The 20648-nt window shown below is 36.9% G+C and overlaps 1 protein-coding gene across 1 annotated transcript in view; it reads right to left on the bottom strand.

Annotated features, from left to right (window-relative positions):
* Positions 1-20648, bottom strand: part of TENM2 (teneurin transmembrane protein 2) — a 334711-nt gene that overhangs the window by 280071 nt on the left and 33992 nt on the right. Inside the window, exon 2 of the mRNA XM_058848837.1 lies at positions 6947-7030. The gene's annotated coding sequence lies outside the window, so the exon portion shown is untranslated. The remainder of the gene's footprint in view (positions 1-6946; positions 7031-20648) is intronic.

The raw sequence follows: 20648 nt of genomic DNA, 5'->3' as shown, positions 1-20648 counted from the left end.
TCATTAATTGGGACCAGGTAGTTCAGGCCATGTGGGATTTGAGGCACAGTACTTCCCTACCCCAGACTTTACCTGAGAAAGCAAAGCTTTGATTCTAAATAAAGAAGGAACCAAGTACAATTAAACATGGGCAGATTCTGAGCACAAGCACTACAGAAAACCTCATCTCTGAAGCACATTCATGCTGCTGAACCATCACTCAAAATCTAAACTATTATGCAAGATCAAATCCTAACTCTTAACAATGATGTTTAAAGACATAAATTTTGAAGAAGCATGAAAATCTTTTATCAGTTGTGTCTGTAAGTCTTAACAACAGGAGAAATGCTTTGAGTTGGGTTGCAAACACTGAGCTCACTTATCCCAGTAAGGAAATGGATATCAAGACATGGCCTGTGTGAGTCAGCTTTTCCCCTCTGTTATTATCCCAAACAGATTTCAGATGCAATCAGACCATCCACCACACTTCTATCAAATTGCTTGGCCTTTCACTGACAACTTCTCAGTGCAGTTTTGCATTATCAAAGTAAAATTCTTTAATAAGCAGAAGGGTTTGCAGGTAACATAATCTAAAATCATGTACAGTCATCGTTTCCTCATTGCTTCTCCATATTTAAAATACCTTGTAATATCACATGTAATCTGTCAGACTATTAAAGTTTTGCCACAGATACAAACCCAATTTGGAGTAAAGCACCTTCACTTCCAGTTCCTAATCTAAAGAAAAGAGTTTTTTATAAAAAGCAGGCTATGGATATTGATCAAAAAGCTCTGCTCTGACTTGCCACACATTTACCTTTAACACTGGATTTAAGTGAAGCTAAACTATCAAAATATGGCATAAGCATAAAAAATACATATATAATTTATATTTTAAATCAGTCCTTTTTGTCTCCCTCCTTATTCAAGTTTCACAGCATACATATGGGTATGAATAAGCAAGGGATTTTTCACCCTTACTTCATGCACAGCAGCTTGAAAAATGTTTCCGATTACCATAAATGATAATACACGTACATAAGGCTGTCTTTCAAAGAGGTTTGATAATTCATAAATGAGATGTTTACACAGATGAGGTCAAGCCAAGAGGTTTGTAATATAAGTATTTAACGGATGTAAATCTGTTCATCACTGCTAAGGAACATGGGATGACTTCAAATATTCACTATTGAATTTACTTGGTACACATTTAAAGCAACTTGCATGAATTCTCATTCCAATTTTTAATTACTATGCAATCTGTAAAGACAAAAAATCAAGAGTCAGATTGCTCTTTTTTTTTCTTCTATCAGAACAATTAACATTAATGACATATTACTTCACAGGCACTTCTACATATTCATTATTAAAATAATAAATTGAATGAAGTTTGTTTATTGTTATACAAAAGTATAACAATACCTACAGGTACAGATGTTCACCCTTATGTATATTTCTATCAATATTTCCTTAGCCAGTGTTCATCAGGAGCTAAAGCAAGGCTTAGCAAAACAAAAACAAACAAAAAATCCCAGCAATTCCTTTTAAAAATATTTATAGCATGTTGTTATTTGTTTGTTTTTCCCAGCCATAATTTTCCTCTTGGACTGCATACAGCTTTACTTACATATCTTAGTTTTTGTGGTTTTATGAAACCATAAAATGAGGACAAGGATTTCATACCATTAAACAGACCTTGGTGGCGGGAAGGAAAGACAATGAATTTTTTTCGCTTGAAACTTTTAGAAAGAGTCAGAATTCACATCTCTTGCAGTCTATCCTGGTTTTTCACCCACCAGAGAACAACATAACCAAATGTGGGTTTTTTTTCCCCCTAGGGTTTCCATGGCTTTAATTTCTATCTCAATCTTTAAATTCAATATTAAATATTAAAAATAAATATCCATGTATCCACATGGAGATGCAGACATTTAGTTTTCTGGATTTATTAAAATCTACTCACACTGATAACAGCATAGGGACGTTCGATTTGGCACAGTAAACACAGGTTTAACAGCCTAATTGCTTGGATTTTTTCTGGATCATTATGCTAATGCCTCTGCAGCAAAGTGCTAAATCGGAATTCCCATCACAAAGAATTCTCCTGGCTGACTGAGGAGGGAGAAGTGGGACATCCTGGGGTGATGGGAACAGATTCCTCTTCAGGGACACAGGGAAGGGATTTTCAGAGCCACAGGACTACCCTGCCCTGCTAAAGGGAAGAAAGAAGAGTCTGACACAAAGCAGCGGGAATTCCAACTTTGGGAATTCCCAAAATAATCCAGGGAGTCTCAGTGCCACTGTGCCCTGCAGTGGGGCTTGGGAGGAGGATGGATTCATGGAGCTCCACAGGATAAAGACAAACTCCACACAAGCAAACAACCCTGCATGGATGGATGGTTTTGTATTGTCCACAATCCAACTGGACCTTGAGATAAACCTGATTATTTTGTTCTCCAGGTCCCACTGCACATTATTCTCCCTTCAATATATTCTCCTATGTAGACAAATCTCACCCTGATCCCCCAGGACACCCAAACCTGCTCTGACTTCACATTCCCAGACTCACAGATGTGCTACAAAACCAGGCTTGCTTGGAGGACTACGAATGTCATAGTGGCAAGATTTTGCTGTGGTAAAATCAAGGCCAAATGAGTTGTTTTCCATGATAAATATGTATTTTGAAAGAACAAGTATAATTTGAAATTTTTGATCAAACAATAAAACAGGTCAAAATAATAATAAGAAAAAGCTATCAACAGTTTGTTTGTTAGCTTCTTGTGGCACTAATATTTTCTTCAGTTTCCTGGAAAAGTTTTGTTACTGTTTTCTCCGATCCTGTGTCCACATTTAATTACCAAAAATGCACCTCCACCACACAGCAGATGTGTCATTAACTATTTCTGAAAAAAGGTGAAATAAAATCACCCAGCATGAGAAGACTATGGAATAAGCCAACACTAGCAGATGGTGTTTATTTTGTCACCACTTGTGTTAAAAATTGTCACCTATTTCATCAGTATCTTTAAGGTAGAAGCTTCATGCAAAAAGAGGAAAAGCTATTTTTGATAAGCTGTCACAGAACCCCTTATAATAAAATGTCTTCTGTTTGTAGCTTCCAGTTTTTAGGACAATGGTGCATTACACAGGAGATTGATTCGTATAAATCCCAGGTGATCCAGTCTTTTGCCAGCAGCTCAGCCTTTCATCACACAACCTCTTTTGTTTCTTCAGCAAATTTCAAATCCTTTATTTCAATACTGGTGCTGTTCAGACAAATTCTGGAACACTGCTCCTAGCAAAGGCACCTGGTAGAACTGTCAGCTTTTCTTCTAGGACCCACTATGCAAGAGACTTTTACTTCTCCCTCAGGATTTCCCACATTGTCGCTATTTTACTTTATCACACACTTTTGGCTGTGTGGTTTCCTTTCTCTGGCTGACAGTTTCTTAAAAAACAATTGCATGAAGAGTAATTGCACAACCCAGACTCAGCTGCTTAAAGAAATCACTGCTAAAATCCCATGATAAACCCAGGTCTTGGCAGTGTAGTTTTGAAAGAATATCCTCTAGAATTTGAACCTAAAACTCCCCTGTTAGTGCCCTGCAATATGGTTTGATGGACTCAGTCCTGTCTCCCTCCCTGTCAAGTCTTCTCCTGCACTCCAGCTCAGGTTGGCTTGCACACACTATACCAGGAATACATATATAAATATAAATATAAATATATATATATATAAATTATATATATAAATATATAAAAATATTTCTATTTTTGTATATTATATATATATTTATATATATAAATATATATAAAATACATATATACCAGTGACCCTTTTGCCTTTGCCATTTAATGAGGCCTCTCAGTGTCCTATTCACATCATACCGTAAGCAGCACACTTTCACTTTTCTTTATATATATATACTCAACATCATACTTCTACAATGCTTAAAAAAACATTAAGTATTTTGATAAATCACTCAAATTTTGCTACATTATTTTACAGCTCTGAAAAGAAACCAGGGGTGGTCTGGTTATTTTGTTTGTTGAATTTTGTTTTTAATTCTAAATTCTTATTTTGACATAGATTTGAGACTTTTTTTTGGGGGGTGGGGTTGGGGTAGGTAGTTGCAGTTTTTTAAATCTACTAAAAATTCTCCTTCCAGAAAAGGAGTACTCAGAAATGATGAGTTTTAGGACTGCTCCAAATACTAATAAGACATTTTTATTTACTTTCCTTCCAGAGTCAGCACATGGATCTGACAACAATCCTTCTGAACCATTCTAACACCCATGTTCAGCACTTCACCTCCTTTTTTGTGGCTGCATCTTTGACCTTTGCAAAGCAAAGGCAGAGCAGATCAAGAAACCTATCAATTTATTACAGCCCTGCAAGCAATCCGTGCTCTAGATGAGCACAGATGAGAACTGGGTACCTTTGAAATGCAAAGTTTGAGGGCTCTGCTTACACTGATACAAAGAGTCCTCTTCTGGTGACACAACGTGCACACTGCAAGCTTTGCAACACTATTTGGATGCATTCTCAGCCAGCTGAGGCTTTAAACCAAGGTTAGTGCCATCTGTTTGGTTTTGGCAGCATCCAGATTGATGTAAAAAATCCTATGGCACTGTTTAAAAGGAGAGGAGATAAAGCTTGCTTTTGGTCAAGTCCCTGGAATTATTAACATCAAAGATTTGGCTGATATGGCCAGGCAGAACATCTGGGTCAACAAGCTCACTGCACCTTTCTCACCATATTTACAGCATTCAACAAACTGTGGCACTGCTCAGATCAGATTTACCGTGTCCAAGAAATTAGACTCATAAAAGTTATAAAAGGTACTAAGATTTTCTGTTGTCTCAGATCAATTATTTTCTTAAATGCATGTTAAATCAAGCCAGTAGCAAGCATTAATGCTATCAAGTATATTTGTGATATAGTTATTAATACATTCTAACATTCTTCTTAATTTCTAGAGCCCTGAACAAACACAGTACCAAAAATTGAAAGCAATATATCAATAAAATTTGTTTGAATTGGGAGAGAGTATCAGGTTGCAAGGAAAAAAAAGTAAACCAAAGAGAAACAGTATTTTTTTTTTGTATAAAAGGCTCAAAGCTTCAAATGAGGAAAGACATTGTTCAGTTGGATGCAATTTGTTAGGAAAAACCTTTCTGTGATCCTGGGAAATGCATGCAAGCATTATTCTTTGAGATTTAGTGCAGCCTAAATAGCATAACCCACTCATTTCACCTGTGCCAAAATCCTCCTGCAACAGCAATAATCATGAATGCTTCAGAAATGCAAAGATATGTACAGGATCATTTCTGTTCTTTATTAATTCCATCATTATTACCCACCATACACAAACCACCTTGGTCAGGTTTTAGCACTGTACATCAGCACTGTGGAAATTGAATTACTCTACCCATAGCTCCAGCTCCCACTCTTGTAAGAAGCATGGAAACACAACAAACAGTCCTTATCTCCAGTCTGAAAACACACTGAACATCACAGGCTGCATTAACCAGGAAATGCTCACAGATGCTCAGTGCTTTCCAGAGTCTGATTTAAGAAACTGTTTCAGCATTTGCCCAGACACTGGTTGAGATTCAAAGAATAATGCCATTCACTAGTTTCTACCAAAAATCAGGCAATTAATGAAAGAAGTACATCAGAAAATGAGGGTGATGAGAAAACCTCGGTTTAGGTCTCACTTGAATAGAAGCAAGCAGAGTATTATTCCTGGTTAGGGCCCTCATCTTGGAAGCATTTGCTTAAGTGCTTAAAAAAAATGCCCAAACAGAAAGTTATCTTTCATGTATGTACTAGGTCAGAGGTGCAGTGGAAGAAAAGAGCAGAATAACAAAATCCATCTTTCATCTCATTAGGCAATCAAATACAAGGTAAAATCTGCCAAGTCGAGGACAAGAGGCTTTATCAAAAACAGCCCTTGCTAATTTAGCAAGGGCACATGCTGACACTGTAGTGAGTGTACATATCCAGTGAATGAAAATAATTTTTGAATTCAAGAATTACTAAAAGGAAGATGTCACTGAATCATTATTTTTGTACTAAAATTCCTTGAGATGTCTTTTGATTTATATTACTACAGCCTGGCTAAAAATGTTTTCATTTGCTAAAAAAGTGCTTTGCAGGCTTTTTTTTTCCCAAACATCATCTTCCTCCCAAAGGAATTTTACTCTCAGGGGAGCAAAAGTGTGAATGTGTGTGGGGAGCAGTGGCACTTCAAAAACCCCTGTCTAGCAATGCACAATTCCCTACAAACCCACAAAAACCAACAAACTCACAGATTGTTTTGCACAGCCCCTAATATACAAAACTTCAGGGGCACATCAAGTGTGACTGTCTGAATCTCATACTTTTGATCTCATCAGATCAAAAAAATTCAAATCAAGACTGAAGATGAACAGAGTTATCACTGAATCTTTCATTTAGAAATCTGATTGAAGAAACTCTCAAGAAACTTGTGTCTCCTGCAAACCTTTACCACTGGAAGAGAACATGTGCAATTGCCTTTGTGAAAATGCAGCTGCAGCTACCATTTTCTTTTAAAATGATGCCTGTGAGTACCCAGATCTGGTGTCTCTTCCATGTCTTGGCTCTCCTCCTCTCATGGAATGAACTCCACACCATGAAACAAGATCAGCTCAGGGAAAGCAGCTCCTTCACTACCCAGCCAAGTCTTGCAGTGAAAAACCCCTAAATTACTTCAATCCAACCAGGAAGGTAATACTCAACAATGAGATAGAAATGAGTAGTAGAAATCATGTTTATTCAACAGAATATAAATACCCAGGAAGAAAAAAAAAACAACCAACCAAAATCCCACAAGACATAATGAGCAGAACACACATAGAACAAGATTAAACACAACACACAAGTTCTAAACTAGGTTCTAAGTTTACAAGGAATACAGTTGAAGCAAAATAAAAACCTTACGTATTAGAGAGTTCTTTGTCTCAGCCAGCTGCTGCCAGCTTGTCTGTCTGTCTTTCAATTTCTCAGAAAGGTGTGTGTGAAAATCTAAATGAAATAAAACAAATAACATTTTAGAGATGGCTCTTTTCTTCCATTCCATTTTCTTCTTTTCTTCCATTCCATTCACCTTTGGTGCAATACAGCCAATAGAATGTTTCACCACCTCCCACCCAAAGCATTCCTCAATAGCAAGTAAAATACATTACTCATTATTATCTAGAGATTCTTTTATCTTGTAATCAATGACATAAAAAAGCAGATTGAGTAGCAGTAGTTTGGTGCAATCTTGCTTTGCAGGCAGTCCACATACCCACTGTCAGCATCATTAACCACAAAAAGGCCTGAGTGCATAAAAATCTCTCTAAAAATCTCTTTGGAAAGGACTTCACCCAAAGCCCAGCAGTTTCCATACAGGAGATGCTTAAGCTCATACCAACTTATTTTCAGTGTACTATTTATTACTCCTAATAAAAACATATCATTTCATTCTTCTAAAAGATATTTTTGTTCCTTAAAAACCGACTCCTAAGATACATTTGAAAAAATGGACACTTTCAGCTATGATAAATAATTTCTTATAAGTTTATTGCAGCAGTATTGTGACATTTGTATTGACTCTCAACATAATCAAGCTCATTCTGCTTCATCTCAGCTAGACAGGAACCAGGGAAACTCTGCTGTTTGAAGAAGATGTTTCTTTTTTGTCTCATAAAAAATCTCCAGCTTTAGGAAAACAGATTTTAATACATACATAAAAAAGCCCCTTTTTTTTTGAATTTACTCTCTCTTAGACTAAGAAGAAAAGAACTAAAGTAATCCTGGATTTTGAAAACATGACATAATCAGGGAGTACTCTTACATTTGAAAAGTTCAGAATCAATTGAAAATTATTACTGAATTTCATAATAACATCAGGAAAAATTTCAGATGTAGTAAACAAGAAACATAAAACCTATTTTTATTTGTTTACATGACTTTCCTTGCAAAAGCCAGCAAGACAAGAAGCCCAGTAATTAATGTATGGTCACTCTAATTATTGTTTTTCACTGTCTGTAAGTTTTCACTGGAAAATAATTTTACTCAGTGCATCTCACATTCAAATCCTTCATAATATTTATGAGATATTAATTTAATCTTTCACCCAATGCTCAATAAAATCAGCAGTGAAAATGTGTTCTGTAAACACAGCAATTTATTATATGCAAAGAAAAAAGGCAACACATTGACACAAATGAAAAAAGGGCTGACCAAGACAATAGAAAATAAACCACTTTGCATGCTAGGCAACAAATTAGCTTTTTGTTAGGAGCAAAAATACTTTGCTTCAAGTGGAATAATGTGAAAGAATGACAGCTCCTGAGTATTACTTCTCTGGCTTTGGGGGGAAAGGAATTGCAAGGGACAAGTTACAAACAATAAAAGCCAGGTAGAATTTACTGAACTGGCTCAATATCTCCCTGCCACACATGAGGTTAAATTTTGATAAGGTACAACTATAAGACATTTTTGGGTGCTTTGGCTCACATCTAATTAGTTGAGCTTTATTTTGATAGTACAGACTTTTGCTTTAAAAACAAGAAAGGAAAAAAAAAGTATTTTCAGGGACACTTATCAAGAAAGATAATTCAAACAACAACACAGAAATCAAGAAAAGAAATGTGAAGGGCAGAACATTGTGGATGTCAATGTAAAAATGCTGGTAAAAAAAAAAAATTACTGCAAATTTCTTCGGTATTATCAGCAATTTCTCCCTGAAACAAAATACTAGATGTTGATATTATTTTAATATTTTAAAAATGGGAGAAATTAAATATAACTAAACATGCATATGCAGGAATATATCAAAGAAGTAGTCATGGAATTGTTTTGCTAAGCTTTTTTCCCTTTTCTTTTTCTATGTGAAAATGAAACCAAACTCTTAAACACAGTGCAAGTCTTCTGCAGTACCTAGAGCTAAATGAAACCATTTTAGTAGTTGGCAATTATACTATTTCTGTTATATCCCATCCTATAATATGCAAAGTTTTGAAATCCTTAATGTCTATATTTCTGTTTTAACATAGACATAGAAAGCATTTGCTTTCATTTCTCTTTTTGTGAGTAAAACCAGAATTAATCCATCAACAATTCATCTCTTTTCATTTTATCACATTACCCTTTAAGCTTGTGTATGTAACTGAATCTGCCATTTTCTCTTTCAGCTCTCTGTGGCCACCTTGGGATATTTGATCTTTATAAAGGACACAGATGAGGACAACAAACTGTTCACCCAAGGAAGCTGAACCATCCCTCTTTTTATGGGAAGCACCTTGAACTAATGGCTAAAGCCCAAGGTGCCAAGCAGTGTTTCCCCAACAATTGAAAAAAAAAAAAAGAAAAAAGAAAAAAGAAAAGAAATTTGTCAGCAATGCCCAAAGGAAAGAATATTTAAATGTTAAGACACTTTAAAATAGTGTCATCTGAAGGGAAGTCTCCGTGGGTATTACCTTCCTTTGACACTCACAGGGAGTTAAACCTAATTGCATTTAGGGTTATCTCTAGCAGCTACACTTGGAATCAACCATCCTCAGGAGGACTATTGTTCTAACTAATCTACTTATTAGGCTTTTATTCAGATTTAGTGCAGCCTTTGATAAAAAAAAGCATCTCGAAGGGATAGTAATGGATTTTGCAATTATCAGACAGGAGAGAGCAGACTATGACCTACAATCTTTGGCCTTACCAAAAATTAGGAAAAGAAAATCTTTTGTAAGTAAATCTTTAGAACTTTAAGTTAATTTTAATCCCTATCAGACACCACAGTTATATCTGGAAAGGTAAAACCTGTGTGAATTTCCTGTGCTCTTCCTATACATTTCCTTAAAATACAATCCTCCCACAGTAGCTGGCAGGGAGAAAGAAACCTGTTTTCTGTCCTTGCCTTTCAAAGATGAGTGAGCAGCAGTTTTTTGGTTTGCCGTCTCAAGCCCCGGTTTAAGCCAAAAGCCAGTGATGATCCAGGTGTTTTTAGATACCAGTGCAAATCCTGGCAGCACCTTTTGAAAACTGAGCAAACAGCCACTGCAATTCCTGACCTGCTCTCCCATGAGGAATACACAGTTCAGAGCAGCTCCTTGCCTTCTGCATATCTTAAATATTTCTCTAAATTCCCTCCCAGCCCAACAGCCTCCTGGGGAACCTGCCCTGAGGAGATCCCTTCCCTGCCACAGCTGGAAGCACCTCTGGACAGAGCAGCCACAGGTTCTGCTCCCAGGATCCCAGAGCAGAGCACACCTGGCCCCACAGGACAGGTCTTTGTCCCTGGAAAGAGCCTGTCCACCAAATATCCTCCTCTTCTCAGTCCTGGTCCCTCTTTTGGGCTGTCCTAAAACTGCTCACAGCCACCAGCAATCCAGGAACAAGCATCAGTCCTTTCTCTCTTCCCTCATCTCCACTTGTATTATTCCTTTAAAATTCTCCCCTTCATAGTTTAAATAGATGCTTCCCAGTCTTATTAGATCACAGGTATTCTGGCATTTTGCTGTTTAGCATTTTCCAATCAGCATCACAAGAAATTTGGCAACCAACCATGTAAGATGTGCTCCACCCTTTAAGTGACAGCACCTTGTTTATGGTTGGGTTTTTTGGGAGTTTCTGTACATATGAAAACTTCCTTATGTTTTATAGGAGTTGCTTCCTCCACCCATAAGTCTTATGTCTCTCAGTCAACATTGATCTAGAAAATAACTGTGGAACATTAAATATGACCAGAGCCTGAATATCCTCCTAATCTCTGTTCTCATTTTTCCTCTTCTATTTATCAAAGTGGCATAACCCAATTTTTACTAGTAATATACAATAAAAAGCCATTTTATTTTTATAAAGTAGCACTTCAGGAACCTTGAAAATAAACCTTACAAATAAACAGCCTGAATTTCTCGAGCTTCTTTCCCTCTCTATATTTACACAAAACGTCTGATAATAAACCCTTGCTCCTTTCCTGTCACACCTGTGTGGCTGAGACCTGTCCCAAACATCTCTGATTTCCTCTTTACTGACCACTTCCTGTGAGCAGAAGTTTCTCCTCTGTTGTTATCTCAGGATATTTTCACTGTAATTTTCTCAATGATTATTGCTCGTTGTTATGATTAGTGAGGAGCAGGACAAACCCTGCAGCAACCAGCAGCAGACTCTCAGTACCAGACTTGTCCTGGTCTACAATGCTCTACTTTGCCCTCAAAAACCTGTTTTTTTCCCCCATCACATTCTACCCTAATACCTCAGACCATGCCTGGTGGGCAGATGTAACAAGTGCAGTACTCAACCCCTATTACACATCCTCCAGTTAGAAAAAAAAAATCAGTAATACAAAAGTCGTGCACAAAGGTATGGCAATAAGAACTGTTCTGCAACAAAAAGGCCATACAATTTTTCTTTTCCCATATTGTCTTGACAGAATTACTCTCTGCTGTATTACTCTATTATGTTCTATTGCACATTTTACATCCAATGTTTTGTTTGATCTTTTGTGAAAGTTGTGTTCGGTTTTCTCTCCTCCAAAGCGCATTCAACAACTCAATTAGGCTTAAAAAGCTTTACCTTCAGAGAGTACTGGCAGCTCTCAAGCACAATTATTCTCCATTGCAAAACACCCACAAGACATATTTAAGAGTATACTTCCACAAAATAATATGTTAACACACCACCCAGCATTCCTGCAGAATTGACAAACACCACAAAGGAAAATGCTCTAACGCACTTCAAGGACAGCTGAAAGTATATTTTAGTTCAGTGAACTACACAGCAAATACACCATTTTTCCTTTCCTCAGCCTAAAGGTTAAAAAGTGGGAGTCAGAAGAAGTTTTGACTTGCATTGCAATTTAAAACTTCCTAAATGTTACCAGTGTACCAGGAGCTGGGTGTTCCAAGCACTATCCATGCCTTTTATAGAGAATAATGCAAGTGTTTAGCTACACTAGAGACAACACAGAAAGTAAAATGAAAAATACTGATGTTTTTTGTCTACATTTCCTATGGAAAAAAAGCACTGGGATGTCTTTCTACCATAAGAATCACAGGGACATGCAGAATTCAGATAGCACTCAGTGTGCAGAGATGTGCCTATTTCTTTGTGTAGAAGTCTGTTATATCTATGAAGTCAAAGTTAACTGAACCTAAATTTCAAGTAGATTCTTTAAGTCAAATGAAATTATTTCTATTAGTCTTATCTCCCAAAAGAATTAAATAAGTCCTATTAAGTCCAAATGATTATGTATACATAGGAGTGTCAGTCAATTTCACAATATCACATCAAGATCGTGCCACTACGTATCTGGTAATTTTGTTAAATCTTCCCAAATTCCCCTGAACAGCCAAACCCTAACATCTAAAATATTTATAACTGCTTCTTAATTTAACATGGTTATTGACTCATACAAAAAGTAAAACTTTAATTGAAACTTCCCAACGTTTTTTCCTTCCGGTTTCACTTTGCCTTTTGAAGTAAAGGCCAATGCAACAACGATTGCTTCATGCTGTTAGGAATGGTTCAGTGGCCCCATACAGACCAATGACTCAGCTATAACTTGTGATTTAATAATTATGGAGATATAAATCACAATTCTCATGGGAATAATTTATTAAAAATAAAGAAAAGCTTCAAGTAGCAACTGAAGGTTCTCTATGGTTGCTTTATCTTTTTTTAATACCTTTTCCATGCAAGCCTCTCACAAGTAACACTTTACTCTGTGCCAATGACTATGTTTTTAGATAAAAAACTTAACACCTGGAAAGACCAGTAGCTCTGCTGTTAAAATTAAATCCCTAAACTGGTTATCCTTACATAAATATAGTGACAAAATTCACACAAATAAAATTTACAACAGAAGCTGTCAGGTACAAAGTTTAAAATGTAGAGCAGACCACTGTACTAAAACCAGTCAACACTTCAATTAAGGCACCCATGGCTTTTTCTCCTCACTCCTCACCCCACAAAACTCCATAAATAAGAACTTTATGGAGAAGACTAAAACCAGTTTAAATCCTACAAGTAATTCCATAAAAATAATATTTCTCCTTATTGTGGGATATTTATTTTTTCAGTTTGAAAGTGTAAAGAAGGGATAAATCAACCACTAAAAGTTTTCTGACCATATTAATTTCCTACTTCTTTTGTAGAAGGTAAAAACTAGTAGGAAAAACTAAAGGTAGCTGCTCTTGATTTTTTCCAATGACCTGAATATTCCACAGACACTACAACATCCTGTCTGCCTCTAACACTGTAGCTCATTGCTCATTTAAAACCGAGGAAGCCCCTAAAAACACAAAGTGATTGAGATCAGTGTTCTAGCAATAGCAGTGCCTCACGAAACAAAACAAAGCTCTTGAAGTAATAACTTCAGCATCTGTCTTCCTCATTATTCATTTATGTTCCTCACTGTTAAGAATTATTGTTTGTTTTTAAATTGCTATGGCAAGTTAATTAATTGATGAGCCTCAACCACCTTTAAACCTACTTTTACTTACTGATCTCTCTTGTCTTTCTACAGCAAGTTCTACTAGTGAAAAAAAAAAATCAAATTACAGTTTTCAAGTAATTTAGTTGGTAAGATCTTATTTGTCATCTGTGCCTGTAAACAATTTTGAAGAACTGACACATAACTAACAAGAAAAGCTTACTGCTACTCTGTGGTTTTTGCTGTGGAAAAAGATATGAAGAACAAGATTTCTATCTCAAACTTTACCAAATATCTGTTCAGCCTCTATAATGAGATCACCTATAGCTTTGAAACAAAACTATTCTCAGGACTCTTTGATAAAGAATGTAAGTACAACCTGTAGTGAATCATATCAAAGATATTTTATCACTTTTCTAGCCCAGGGAAAAGTATAAAACTAGAATAAATACATGAAAGTAATACTTGAGAATATCCTCTGTAACTCAAGGAGCTTCCCTCTCCAATTTCCTAAAAATTTTATTCAACAGCTCTGGTTGGATTTTTCTTCCATCAGTTCAAGTCTGGCTCTGAACCAGTGTAAATTTTAAGTACTTACAAAGTCCAGGGACAGGAAGTCCTGAATGTATACGAGGTGGATTTTTGCTCATTTTGGATCTGCCATTTGTTAATTTCATGCTGTAGTTTCCACACAGGTAAAAGGCAGTGAGCAATTATTCCTTTTTCCCATTTGTTATGTCAATCACCGCAGCAGAGGCTCCAGTCATGTCACCAGTTGTTTTTACACTAAAGAATATTGAAGTTCTGCTCCACAAGGAAACTATGCCATACTTTGGGTATATCTCAATGGCTTCTCCCTTTTGCAGTTCACTTGTGTAATTCTTTAAATGAAAGAATGACAATTCAACATATTGTTCAATGTTTATGGACCTTCTGCACCTTTCTACAGTGGCAGTGAAAATATTCTCTGGTTTCTTCTTTAAATAAACTTCCCACTGCTTCCTAGTTTTATTAGAAGAAGAGGTTTTCTTGCATTATATATTGCATGGATACCCTTTCACAGGATTGTCCACTGCTGTAGTAACCTGAACCGAACCTGAACCTTCCTGAATCTTAACAGACAGTTCAAAGCCCATCATAATTCCTCAATATTTATCCATTCCACCTACTGTTCACACCTACCATTCATATTGTGAGATTATTCAGGAAAATTTTCAACATCTTTGTCTTCCCTACACTGCCATACAGAAATCAATCACTTCAGTACATTTCTGTTTCTCCAGCTCATTCTAAAAGCCACCAAAATTAAATTTGCACCATGACTAGAACAACAAAGTGCAGGAAGAGGTTGTAAAGCTTAGAAAAAAACTCACATAAATCCAGCTCTTTTCTGTAAGAACATATGTTACCTCACACGTGATGGCAGCTGCTTCCCTCTGCACACAACACGGGCTGACAACAAACACACTCATCTGTTTCCTGATGGAATGGAGCCCTCAGTGCCCAGTTTGGACAGAAAAACTGCCCTGGACAAGACAAACACACCCAAACATATCACAGCTTCAAGCTCTGCAGGGTTACAGAGAAAGCATTCCACTGCCTGACTCAAAAGGGATAGGAAATAAACATAGACAATCCTTTCTCTTGTACCAGAAGGATATTTATGATGTGAAAAACATTGCAATGTATTTTATCCAAGCTACAAATACTGAGTCATGTGCTGATTGACCTAGTTTCCCGTTAACTTTATTTTTAGTTACTCCCTCTTGATTTATGTTTTCATTAAAACCTGAGGGATGCATCTTTTGAAGTCTGCTGGAGAGTGAATGGAAGTCTGTGACTTTGCAGAGGATGCCGAGGCAATTTTTCCCAATGTTTTCTAAGTCACATGTCTAGTAGGAGCTCAACTGAAGAGCAAATAAGTATCATTTGTTTACCTCTATCTTATCTTTCCTTCACAGGAATTTAAATGCAAATGAAAAATAGAACAAACACCAACAAATGCATCAAGTGGTAGTGCAGTTTAATGAGTACAACCAGCAGTCTGTGCCCTGCTCACTGCCACAGCACACACTCACTCACTGGCAGTCACCTTTTCCTCTGTTTGTAACTGAATATACACACAAGTACTCTGAAAATCATCCCAATATTTATACACAAGTGATGTAATTAATTTTCAGAGTTTTGTGGAATGACATATGACATTTTATATAGACTATTAAGGAGTTTACACTGATTTGAAATAAAGCAGAAAACCCACCTAAGAAAAGAGCCCTCTGAGTGCTTCCAATCATAGAGAAGATGCATTAAAATAATTTTCTTTTTTGGAAATTATAAGCTTAATTTGCAGTAAGTGGAAAATAATTTTCTCAGACCACAAATGTAAACTCCAGGAAATCAGGTTCACTGCTGCCAATTCTTTCTTCAGTATGAAAATGGACCATAAAACTTCAAAATTTATGTATGGACTCCAAAGGTTCACAGCAATCCATAGCTGATTTTCTTTTTGCTTATTTTGCTCCTTGTCTACCACTGAATTAAATTACAGCATTAGATTTTGTGTGGTAAACGAGCACAAAATACTGCATAAGGACCTCGTTTCAGATGAAGGCTCAATTTCAGTAATGATCTTGATAATTATATTAGGACAGTCTAGGTTTCCCTACAGCTTTCTATTTTTCAAATTTAAAGAGAGTTATGTGTGTGATGACAGCTCTGTATGCTCACAAGACTATTCTTACTTTATCCTGTCTACTTTCACACTCTCCAGAAATTCACTTTTAAGCCGCAGTTTTCAAGTATTTTGTCAATCACAGTTTATCAAATGCATTCTGCTAAGGCAGCTGTCAGGACAAGATTCAGCAGTGACAAGCTGTCTCAGCTCCTGTTCATTCTATCCTTTTTATCTCTGAGGAGGAGAAATACTCTGGCTAGAAAAGTCTCTACCTGTTCACTGCACGGGCAGTGGAGTCGCTGCATTGACAGAGCCCTGATCAACACAACCAGGACTCCCAATAAATTCTCAGCAGCCCATTTATGCTGACTTTTTCCTTATCATAAGTGCTGCTCTGAAAACACTACTGGCACTCTGCACACAGAGGTGATTGAGTAAAAAGACACAGTGTAGGCTGTCAATTTATCCTGAAATAGCTTCTAGTGGATAGATAAAAGCCATCTAAACCATAGCACAAGACAGTGCTATTACACAGAATCTCCAGACTTCCCACAAGATATTCCAGAAAAACACTGTCCTCTGTTACACACACACCAAAATTATGGCATCATTCACAACTATTTGTGCATATATTGAAATACCAGTGCATACTGAACTATTTTCTTATAAATCCTGGCAATTAAGAACTTCATGTAATCTCACTCTGTATAAATGGTGTTTCAGGAAGGCTAAAACTGGGATTATGCCAAACTTGCCTTTTAGCTTTAATTGTGTTGACTACATTACCTAAAGGAATCTTCACTTATAATGATAAATCATGACTGGGAAAACATGTATAAGTCAGATTTTCTCCTCCTCCACATACATTACCATGGAAATGCCAAAAGCTTAAGACAGTTCACAGACAGCTTATCTCCAAATATTTTAGTTGATCAAAATGATGCCATTTGATCCCATACAAGGTCTGTGTGATGAAGAAGGGTGTCTGAAAAATAGTCAGCGTTCATCTACATAAAATGCTTCTGCTTTTGGGAACAGAATAAAGAAATTTCAGTCTACATTAAAGAGGAAGCAAGAAAAGGCCAATTAATGACTTGAACTTTAGAAGTGTTAAATAGTATTTGAAACAGGCTGACATTTGAAAATTTTCAATTGTTGTCCATTTTTAAAGTGTCCGTCATTGTCCATAAATGTCATATAGAGAAGAACAAAGCAATAAATGGGTCAGAGTAATCTCAAAAATAAGAGGGAAATCATTAGGACATGAACAGGAGCCATCAAAATGCCTTAGCACAGTGTCTCATTGCCAATCCCAGCAGGAGAGCTGAGAAGCAGAGCTGGAGGCAAGAGCAGGAGCACAGGAAGAAGTCAGAGATAAAAAATACAAATAACGCAAGAATGACCTGAGGTGTAAACAGAAATCCAGGTCTCAAGTTTAGATGTTCCTACAAAAACTACCTCATGTTCGCAGTAGTTTTCCACAGAGCAACAAACCACAAAACCTTCAGGAAAAGCTGGAGTAAGAGACTTGAAAAGACAGCCAAGAAGGTGAGAAAACAAACATAACTGGTTACAATTCTGTTAGACCTGGGAAAAAAAAACAGCTCAAAAGCTCCAAGGACCAAGAATCAGAGGACTATCCTGAAGAAATACATTCAGACTGTAATAGGTGCAGCTGAGCATTTTATTCCTCCAAGGTAAATAAACTGGACACATCACACAGCCTTTCAGACCAAGGATTAGATATTGTCCAAACACTAAGGCTCTGTTTAGAGTGTGGGAGTGGAGGGGGCTGGCCCTGTCCAGAAGTCATATTTCCTTTCCTTGCACTCCTGCCATGGCAGTGTCTGTACAAGCTCCTTCTCTCAGTGCAGGGCACAAATCCTGAACAATCCCTGTTGGGTGCATTAGGGTGGAAGGAAACAGAATACTGCACACAGCTTCTGCTTTGCCAGCTGATGTAAAAACATGACAAGAGATAAACTTAAGAACATAATAAGAATTTTCACATGCCAGTAGTTTTTTTTTAGACTTTCTTTTTTAGTACTAGCCATAGGACCAAGTTACATCAGTCAGAAAAAATAATTTTCTGCTTTCACTATGTGTAATATCTGCCAAATAAGAGAAGAAGACACAAAGGCAGAGAGAGATGAGTCAAGTGAAGGGTCACCAGAAATTTGTTTTCTCAAAGTGGACAGACTGTGCCTCAGCCCACCACTGATCCCCCAATTGTCACGGCTTTTATCACAACACCTCTGATGAGGTTGGGTCATTAACTCGAGACATTAAACATGCCACCAGTCACCCGTGGCCAAGAGCTGTATTCAGTCATCTGGGAGCAAAGGCACGTTTTAGAAAATAGAATTGAAACCCAGATCTTTCCTGGACGTGGTTATGTTTATCACTGAGAAAATCCATAGAGCTGCTGACCCTGTTCCACACAGAGAAACACTGAGCTGTGAAACCAGCACTCTTCTGAAGGAGACAGCAAACAGAGCTTGGAATTATGACAAAGCAGAATCTCTGTACCATAGAGGAAGCTGCAAATTCACTAGTTCACCTCAGGATGTAAAAATTTCACCAAGAATTTCACAAGTGGGGTACCATGATCATATGAACCTTGATGAAGCAACCAAGGGCACTCTGACATCTCAGCTAGTCCCAGTTACTTGCTGGCCTTACTTCATCACGAGCATCTGGAACTATTCAAATGTCCACATATCAAATCCTATTTGTCAGTCATGACAAGCCCTAGATATCACCTGGTACACAGAAGCCATCAGGCAAATCCCACCAATAGCAGTACTTCAGAAAGGGACAACTACAAGGTGAAACATCACTTCTGGAAGGTTCAAGTGAGCAATGTCTCAGCTGAAGCAGCCCTTTCATGAACAAGCATCTCAAAGTTCATCTTTATGACCTTTCTTTCATCATCTAGCACTGAGAAAACCCTTTTAAGCTGTTACTTACTGGTCAACATGTTCAGCATGCATTAAAAACTCCCATATAGGTGGGATTTTCTTTACCTAAATTAGGCACTAAGACCATGACCAGATTCTTCACAGAGAAGCCAAACCTATTTCTCTGCAGTCAGGGGTGAGAAATAAGCACTCCTGAGATGTGTTCAGAGGGAGGTCTTGCCCACCTAACTTAAATGAGTGAATTCATGACAGAATGGTCTTCCTCTAGAAAATATCTAAAAGCATCCACCACTCTCTACTGACCCCAGGAGGAAAATCAAGCACTTCAGTTGCAAAATGGCTTCATTAAGCACAAGGTGGGCACAGAACTGAGCGGATTAAAGCTGCGTGTTGGACGCTTTGCTCTTTTAATCTTCAGAACAGAGTGCAAAAACAACCTCCCTAAAAAAATAAGTTTTTGCATGACTGGGTAATATAAATTGATAAAGCAAGGAAAAATGTTAAATTTAAATGTCACTAAGCATGAGCAAACCTTGCTGTGTTAAGGTGTGAGTAGTGCAGCCCAGGCAACAATTGACTCTGAAGAGAACTCAGGGTCTGTGATTGAGCTTCCATTACTTTTCACCTAATTCCTCTGGCATTGTTCCTGGATTTGGAATGTCCAAGCAGTCCACTCCTTGCACAGCTATTCAGATTCCATTACACATCACTGGCTTGAGGTAAGCAGATAGGGGCAGAAAGTTTTAATTTAATACTCAAAAATCATACCTAAGGACTTTAAATGGAGAACTATAATCATCTCAATATTGAAATAACTTCCACTGTAAATGTTACAACTTACAGGATTTGCCAGATATCCCATCACAAAGAGAACATACTGAAAGAACACCTACAACAATTCTAGTAAATGCACAATAGTAATTAACAGAACATTCCTGCATTAGATACCTTATATACAGATTCAATGCATTATATATTATATATACCATACCAGTTCTATTTATTTGACAACTAATTTAGACTCTCCAATCTTATCTCTCCAATCTTATCCAAACTTATCTCTTTATAAGTTTTTTTAAAATAAATTTTGTTGACATAAATTGTGAGTTGTTTCAAAACATCTATGGTGTTCCATGAGCCTTCACCTAAAACTATGAGATCAAAAAAGTGGGAAATTTATGACATTAAGTACATTGCATATAGCAAAAACAACATGCAAATATTGCCACAATTTCCCTTACATGAAATTAGGATACAAAAGAAGATTATATCAACAGAACTATGATACATTGAATTAATTTACCTTCAAATATTAGAAGCAGTAAATTTTCTGCTTTTTTCCAGTTTTCTAAGAAATCTCTTAATACTAAATATGCAATGTATCTGTACTAGTTAATGCACTTTTATACTACACTGTTCTTCACAGAACCTCATGATTAATAAACATTATGGATGCTATGTTTATTCAGTTTTAAATTTTAATTATCTTGGCTTTCACGGAAAGTAAATATCCCCATTGAATGTCAGTAAAACTGGTACAAGTGAAGAATGGTAAAGTAGCATTGTTATAAAAACTGTTCTTGTTTTCTTCTTGTTTGGTTCATCTAAGACTGCCAGATACAGAAACCCAAA

The sequence above is a fragment of the Poecile atricapillus genome, chromosome 13 (assembly GCF_030490865.1).
Source record: "Poecile atricapillus isolate bPoeAtr1 chromosome 13, bPoeAtr1.hap1, whole genome shotgun sequence".
Taxonomy (NCBI): domain Eukaryota; kingdom Metazoa; phylum Chordata; class Aves; order Passeriformes; family Paridae; genus Poecile; species Poecile atricapillus.
Note: the sequence above shows the minus strand (reverse complement) of the source record. Positions and strands in the feature narration are given on the sequence as shown.